This window comes from Strix aluco, chromosome 4 (genome assembly GCF_031877795.1).
Source record: "Strix aluco isolate bStrAlu1 chromosome 4, bStrAlu1.hap1, whole genome shotgun sequence".
NCBI classification, from domain to species: domain Eukaryota; kingdom Metazoa; phylum Chordata; class Aves; order Strigiformes; family Strigidae; genus Strix; species Strix aluco.
This window is the reverse complement of record NC_133934.1, coordinates 49243314-49251566: the sequence shown is the minus strand read 5'-3', so window position 1 is coordinate 49251566 and position 8253 is coordinate 49243314.

Here is an 8253-nt window from a genome sequence, read left to right as displayed (position 1 = left end):
GAGTTCAGCTGTCTTGGCCAAAGCATCACTGATACTTCATATAGAGAGTGTTTGTTAGAGAAGTCCTCAAGAGACTGAGTATTGAGTTCTATAAATAAAAATAGGAAACAGATGGCATCAGTTTCAAAAGTTAAGTGTTTTTTAACTAGCCCAGTAACTAGTGTTCTCATATACCTACAAAAATATTACAATTTTATCTGCAAAGATCAAAAGAACAACTTTGAAGCACTTGCCAGGCACACTCAGCCATGCATTTTAATAGATGGCAGACCAAATGTATCCTTACAGTAATGGGGCTGACTTGCTGATTTCAAATTCTGCCATGTATTCCCGCAGTGAATAAAGCCTAATGATTTCTCTGTTTTGTTTTGTTTTAATTACTACTACTGTGGACCCACTGTTGTCTCAAACATACTGCAGATATTAAGAGAAGTCTGCAAGTCTGGGGTCTGAGAGAGAGCCCGGTAAGGAAGTGTTTCATGTGAGGAGGAAGCAGGAAGCCTCTGGAGCTGCCCAAGTCTCCTCAATGGGCTGAGTATGTCAGCATCCACTTCTGTTTAGATCAATCCACTTATTCATGGGTATCTGTTTTAACTTCCAGAAAGAGACAGAGAGAAGTAAGAGCATAACATGCCTGACTTAGACTGGTACAAGCTGGCTCTGTGCTGCAATGTGGTCTCTCAGACAGGTCGTATGTACGATGTCTAATGTGTTTGAATCTACAGGAACTGCAGCGCTGCCTAGGAGCAAGCAGGAATGTTGTGTGCCAGCTGCTGCTGCAAGCTCAGAAAACTGTCTTCCCATTGTATGATTTATTCTGAAAACTGTTTTCCGGTTGTACAATTTATTCTGAGGGCAGAAGAAGCCATTTCTCCCAAGCCGGAATAAACCTGGAGTCCAGACTTTTTTAGAATTACAGTTGAGCTAAAGCTTGCTCTTATGTGAGATGCCGACTTTTATTAGTTTGTCTGCAAAACAGCTGCTTCTGCTTTCCACAAACAGTGAACACTGGTTTAAAACCCATCTCTCTCCTGTGCCTTGCTGCTCTGCTCTGTAAGCCAAACCCCGTGCTATCAGAAGGGAATGGTGCTATGTGCACCATGACTCTTAGCTCCTTTTACCTTACTGAAACTTGGCTTCCCACGACACGGGCTTCTGTTTTGTTTGCCTGGTTGGTTTGTTATGTGCATGTTTGTTTGTTTTTAAGGAGTCTAAACTTTTGCTTATCTTGACTGAAAAGCACATGTTTGGCGGTAGAGATGGAAATATAGAACACAGTTAAGAAACCTCTGGATCTGGTAACGGTACTCTTCCTCTGCATTGCCCACCAAAATGGCCTGGACTTGAGTTTGCAGAAGGCCTATGCAAGAAGCTGGAGGTCAATGTCACCTCCAAAAATTGTGCAAAAAATCTGCAGCAGGGATTTTTTCCTCTAATTCCATTTTATCCGTTAGACCTTAATGTGTCTCCTACAATAAAGAGGAAAGGAAAGAAGGTCAGCTTTCTTTTTGTAGGAAGATCATCAGCAAGTCACGTATAGTGACATTTGTAATGTGCTTTAAGAATTAGACAACACAGTCTTACCTCAGTGACAACCAAGAGAGAGACTTGGGCAGCATTTGGGATCCTGCTGCCCCTTTAGACATGTAAGTGTTTAGCATTTAGTTCTTGGGTGTCCCATATTCAGCTGGCACCTCATATCTGGAGGCCCTGGGATTTAGATACCACAGTTCCTGTTGGGCCTCTGGCTCTGCTTCTGAGGATGCTCAGGATGTCTGAGCACAGCTGATGCCAATCATCCCTGCCAGTGTCCCATGGTTAAGCTCTTGCTCATATCTTCTCTGCCACCTTTTCTGCAAGGCTTAATCCAGTTCCTAATCAACTGCCTCCTTCAGAAAACACGTCCAGAAGGGGAGAAAGTAGCACCTCCTTTTCTTCCATACCTCAGCTGTAGGAGCATATAGAGAGGTTTAGGGAGCCTTTGGATTCCAAAAAAATCCCCTCTGCCACAGGACTGGAGCAGTCATGGGGTATCTGACCTGAATTTCTGTAGGTATCCTGTTTATTGTAGGAAAAGGAGCAATTGTGACAGCTTGTCTCAGTGATTTCCCCCTGCCATAGCCTCTCAGGCAGAAGATTACATCTTTCCAGAGCCAGGCAAAGCCAGTGCCTCTGCATGCAGGAGCAGTCTTGTCCTGCTGCCCACCAAATGTGCAGGCCAGATTAAGTGTACATGCTTGCAACAACCCAGCTCTCGGCTGCTTTCCCACCGGTGGGGACGGGGAGCTGGGGCATCTTATTGTCTTTGGTCTGTCCCATCTTCTGCCTTTCTGCCCTGGAGGAGAGGGAATGGAGCAAGAAGGAGTGGATGCAAGTCCCCCTCCCAACAGATGGCCCTGCAGCACCTCAGTGCCTGATTTCCTCAGAAATCTATCTGATTTCCTCTTTAAAATGCAGTAGGGGTCCATCTAATTAGAAAGTAAATACACTGTTAAAGGCACAGCTTTATCTACAAAGTTGTTCTTCATGCCAAAAGTTATACGGAAAAGCAGGGGTCAGAGGGGCAGGTAAACCCCTGGCTGAACTCTGGAGTGGGTAGTGCAAAACTTTAAGGACAAAACAGGACAGAGGAGCCTCTGAGGCACAGTGGTGAGCCTCTCATCTCCCCGTGCCTTGAGGGCAGCTGGGGTAAGGCCCTTGCACAGCCTTGCGATTTCCAAACTTGTACAGGCAGGCAGGCAGGCAGGCAGGCGGGGCGGTAGTTGCACAAGGCGGGCGGCGCTGAGGCCAGCAGTGCCCAGCCAGCTCCCCCATCCCATCTGCCTCCTTTGCTGGGGGTGTCCTTCACCCCCAACATGCCCCTGGGAGGTTTTTCTCCTCTTAGAATGGCAGGATCTGGCCTGAGTAAAGCTGATTCTTGGGAAGACAAAGGAAGATCTATTAGTAATCACCATTTCTGTATTCATTTTTGGGTATTTCCTGGTTTCAGTGTCATGGGACGTTTAGCAAAGACAACCAGCCAAAGTAAACCACCCAAACGAAAAACTGCAAACAAAAAATCCAGCTGCACAGCAAAAGGCAAAGCTTGTCCCTTGCCCTTGAGTGCTTTAGTCATTTCAGATTTGGTGCTCACTTGAGTTCCCCTGCAGATAGGCTTCTAAGGAATCGTCCTGAGACAAACCTGCACAGTACGCAGCCACCAGCAGAAAGCTTAGGTAGGTCTCAAAAGACTCTCTAGCAGGAGGAGGGATTAATGTGCCTGCTTGTTAACTTTGGCAGCGCGTGTAGTCATTGTTGTGCCAGCAGAGTTAGGGAAAGCAAATGGGGAGGGATTATTTTATGATCAGTGACATTCCTGGGGGATGGGGGGGGTGTCTTTTGGGGACTTTCTAGCAGGAGTAAAAGACAGAGTGGAGCACAAAGCAGCTCCTTCACACGTGGGAGGCTGTTTCAGCAGGAGGAGCAGTATGGAGCCAAAATGGATGGAAACACTCCCCCCTCCCTTAATCCAGTTACAGACCTGATTTACCCAGAGTGAGTCAGTGGTATCAATGTTGTCCTGTTACTCAGTGAGAAGTTATGAGCTCACAGTGTTTTTGTCCAGCAAAACAGCTTGGCAGCTCCTTGCCAAGTTCCGCATGAAAGAGAAGGGGCTGCCCAGACTGGAGACAGGAATTCTCCACCTGCAGAAACAGGGAACAAGTCAAACTCATTCATAGGCTGTGTTTCATCATAATAAGTTATGAGGAAAACTTATTTATAGAAAAAAATTAGACCTCTCAATAGTAGAAGAGTCCAGCCAGCCTTCCCCTTATCCATCCCTTCTCCCATTACTCTCTGCATTTTTGTTAGTGACTTTTGAGAGATACTGTTCAACTGGAAGGCCTTGCCTCATGTTTGAGAGGACACTATCAAATGGAAACATGGAGACACCAGAGAGATGACTGAGAGAGAGTGTCCTAGTCCTCTCAACAGAGAGTCATGCATCTCAGTATGTTTTGCTTGGCCTTTTGGTCCCAGATGTGAGCTGGGAACAAAGAGTTCTAGGAAACAACCCGAGAAATAAAGTACTCCAAAAGAGTACAAATCTTAAAGGAAATTTGTTGAACCTATTAATCATGGAACATACAGGAAATTAATTTAAAATGATGTCATAAAAATAGCACATGAAAGAAGTGCAAATGTAACATAATTTCTATAAATAGAAAAGAATCTTTATACCAACACTTGTGTAAGTTATAAGCTGAAAACAAACCAGGTGGCCAGTCTATTGGGTAAGTTGTTAAATGTTGGATACTAAGACTCAAAGAAACAAAGATCTTCTTGTGCCCACAGGTGCAAACCTCACAGTGAGTTCAGCATTGGAGAAATATCACCTGAATTGATACAAGGTAAGAGAGTGCACCTAACTTGATGCTCTTTCCCACAGTAGAGCAGATGTAAGCAGATGTAAGCAGATGTAAGGCAGACAAATTTTATTACCCTATGGTTATCTCTGAACCAACTTATTCTTGTCCTGTAGTTCCAGTTGTTGAGATGAAAATTGGTTGGTTTTACTGTTTTTTTGCTTATATTTCCTTTGATAACTCTTCTGTCCCAAAGCTGCAAACTACAGAGCAAATTACTTGAAAGCATGAGTTACCATGCATCCTACACTTATTAGAGGTCTACAAAAGTGGTTTTAGCACTGATTGCAACCCCCTGTTGCAATCTCTGTATAAGTTCCCTACTTGTTTTCAAGTGAAGAGCAGGGATCTTTTTTCTGTTTTCTGGTACCCTGTGCTTGCAATCACCTATTGCACTGGGGTTTTGGTCTCTGCTGGAGTTCCTAAATACTGCTAAAAGGTCTATGGGGTTGGCAATGTTTCTGGACCATCACTATCGGAGTAACGGGACATCGCCAAGGAGGACTATTCCCTCTCAAGTCTGTGCCATTGCTGCCCAGTCTGTGCTCTCTTTCTTCAAATAGACACTATGACCTGGCAGAAACCACTGGGTTGAAACAAAACCTGAAGAAAGAAAAGGAAAGCATTTCCCATTAAAGCTGTTGACTAAGCACACCATTCTGGGAGAACATGGTTGGCTGTGCAGGTATCTCCAGACCATCCTGGACATATGTGCGTTGCCAAGGCACAGCTGTGCCTTATGTACCATGTCCAGGTAACTTTGGATGTTAGAGAGGAATTTGACTCAAAGTTTGTAAATATGAGTATTTCACAATAGTAGAAAGAACCTTCTTTTGGGGGTTGATCCCCTAGTATGAGGTGTTTCTTTCTGTAGATATTACAATGAAGACAAAAGGTCTTATTGCAGTAAGGGCACAAGAGTTACACAGTCCATTCTGAATCTGTCATTACTAAGCTGGTACTGCTACACTCAAGAAAACTTATAGAAGAGCAAGAAATGCAATCTGAGGATAATTTAGGAGGGATGATTAAAATAGCTGAGTGTGTACTTGAAAACCAGCTTGGAATGTCTGTTTTCAATCATGTTCAAGTCTGGAAAGTCAGAGAATGGTCAGATATTGGAAATATCTAATTATTTGAAGATGTTTTGGTGGCTCTTTCAGATTCAACACACTTTTCAAATACTTAGTGACATAATTTTGTGATCAGGGTTTTCAATTTTAGTAAAGATGATTTTTTCATGAGTGCATACAACTCTCCTGTATTCAAGCTTCTAAAAAGTTGGTTTAAAAAATTAATCAAATGCAAAAGAACACAATAGAAATAGTCCCTGCAAGAAACTCACAAAACATGTAATTTTTTCCAGTGCAGAAAAACTTGGAAATAGCTCATTAGAGTTTTCCTATTTTTTAAAAAATATGGAGCTTTGATAGGACATATATCAAGAAAAGTACCTGCACTGAAGAAAGAGCTTCTGAGGTCTTGAATAACTGAAAACCAAAGATTTGGAATGGACTGGTTTTCTCTTTCAGAAATGCACTATCATGTCTGAAATATTTATGGCATCAGGCACAGAGGGAGGAAGCAGTTGAATGCAGAGCCTGAACTACCTGTGGAAAATATGTCCTGACATTGTCTTTTCTGGAACAAATACAAAAATTTTGATATTTTTATGGCATATGATAATGATCTGATTCATTTCCTGCTAAAATTCTTGCCCAAATGTTAAACACTATATTTTTTTTAGTATAACAAGCAGTTAAATATGTATCTCTGCATCCCAGCACAGTGTTTTCCATCTCCGTGCAGGAAACAAACTCTAGCTGGTTCTGCAATGTTTCCCTTCCATTAAAAGAAGAAAAAAAAAAAAAGAGAGAGAAAAAAGAAAAAAGAAAGCACTTTTTCAGTGTATTAGCATCAGATGGACCTAGGCCTGAGACATGTGTCCATGTGTTCCTCTCAACAAGGAAAGACAAAGTTTGTTGGACCTTTCCTGCACTGAAGCACACTGACACACGTCCCTTTGCCCAGTGTGTCTCGAAGGAGCTCTTCCTTGGAGCTGAGCAAAGCTGGTTTTCCTCCTTGAGGGAAATTCCAGTGCCGGGAGGTTAAACCCTAACTTCCCCACAGCATGCCGGTGATGGCTTGCACCCGGTGGGCTGTGACAGGGTATCTTCTCTCCCGATGAGCTGAAATGAAGCAAAAGCCATCCAACAGCAAGCATAAGAGATCCCATTCCTCTCTCCCCATGACTGCCTGGTAGTGCAGCTTGTGCCTTGTAGGGTCTGTGAGGACTCCAACCCTGGGGTACCTCCAGCGGCCCCAGTGGCTGGAGACGTGCTGGGGGAGCAATGTGATTTCCACATGGGGAGGTTTGGTGCCTCCTGGGAGGTCAGAGCCAAGGGTGGTTGTAGCTCTGTCCAGAAACCTGCAAAATCCCTGTTTTGAAATAGGCATAGCACCTCATTTTCACTAGAAATGTATTTTACGTCTCCAAATACCTCTCTGGACAGCCCATAAGAGATGACCCCTGTCATATAGTTTGGGATACAGCAAAACAAGCTGATCGACACAAGAGTGCAATATATGTAGAGATAGGGAAAAAAGTCCTTCACAATACTAAGCATGTGGTACTTCAGAAAGCTACGCAGAGGTATTTCCTGAAGGTGTCTAAAAAGCTGAAGAAGTAGCCTTGAATGTTGACCCAATTAACAGTATGAAAATTGCAGAAAATATATTAAAAGAAAACGTGATTTCCAGATTATGTCTGTTTCAGGGGATGGATCCTCAGCAACAGCAAGCTGGGAGCCTGTTTGTCCAGGTGATGAGGGGTTCATTTGGCCTGACCTCCAAGGTCCAGTACAGTGATGTTTGTGTTTCAGGTTCCTGAGTCCTACAGACTGTTCAGAGATGCCTGTGGAGATGCAGGGTTATGAATATGGGAAATATAAAGGCTGATACAACCAAGCTAGCCTGTAAGAAAAGCCAAGATCAAGACTGCTCTGAGCAGCCTTTTTATGGGTCTTGGGCACCTGCCTCCATGTTTGGTTGCCATCCCTGCATCTTCGCTGGGAGCTGGACCCCTTTCACAGAGATGCAGGAAGCCCTGGGTGGCGCTCGGAGGAAGCTACACTTAATCAGATATTTTTCCAGACAGGCCTCTCCCCCACGCATGCCAAGGGAGTTTCCTTAGTTGTGGTATCAGTTTATATTTTGCCTTACTCCCTGCAGCTGGCCAAGAAGTCCTGCAGCAGGCACGCTCGTACGCGGGCGCCTTTGGTCCCGCTGTGTGCCCAGTGTTGGTGTGCGGCTGAGCTACCCGTCAGCGTGCTTGACTGGCGTCCAGCCCCGCGCAGGTCTGGGGAGCAAGCAAGCAGCTATGGCTGGGAGGACCCGTTCTGCATGAGTTGTCTCAGAAATCTCGTTCTGGAGTAACAAACTTGTGTGGTGCTAATAACAGGGGTTTGTGTGTTTGTCATAGTGGTCTTCAGAACAGGGTGCCAAAACTTACTATAGTGTTTACTATTTTATAGCTGTGTATTAATGGAAAATCCTAATGTTCCTGTCAGAAACAAGTTGTTTTCACCCCACCTGAGAAAGTGCAAAGTAAGAAAAGGACTACATTGTCCAGCTTTGCCTCACATGCAGGCTCCTTTCTGTTGATGCGATTTCCTTGGGACTCAAATACTCTACAGGACTATTGTGGGAGAAATTAGGGGTTTTCCCCTATGGAAAGACAAAACTTTCCATATCTTTAGAATAAGCTTTGGTGTCTTAGCCCGTGGACTTCCCTGCTATGTCCTCCTCTGTTAAGGCAGGAAATCGGCATCATGTTATTCTGACTGAA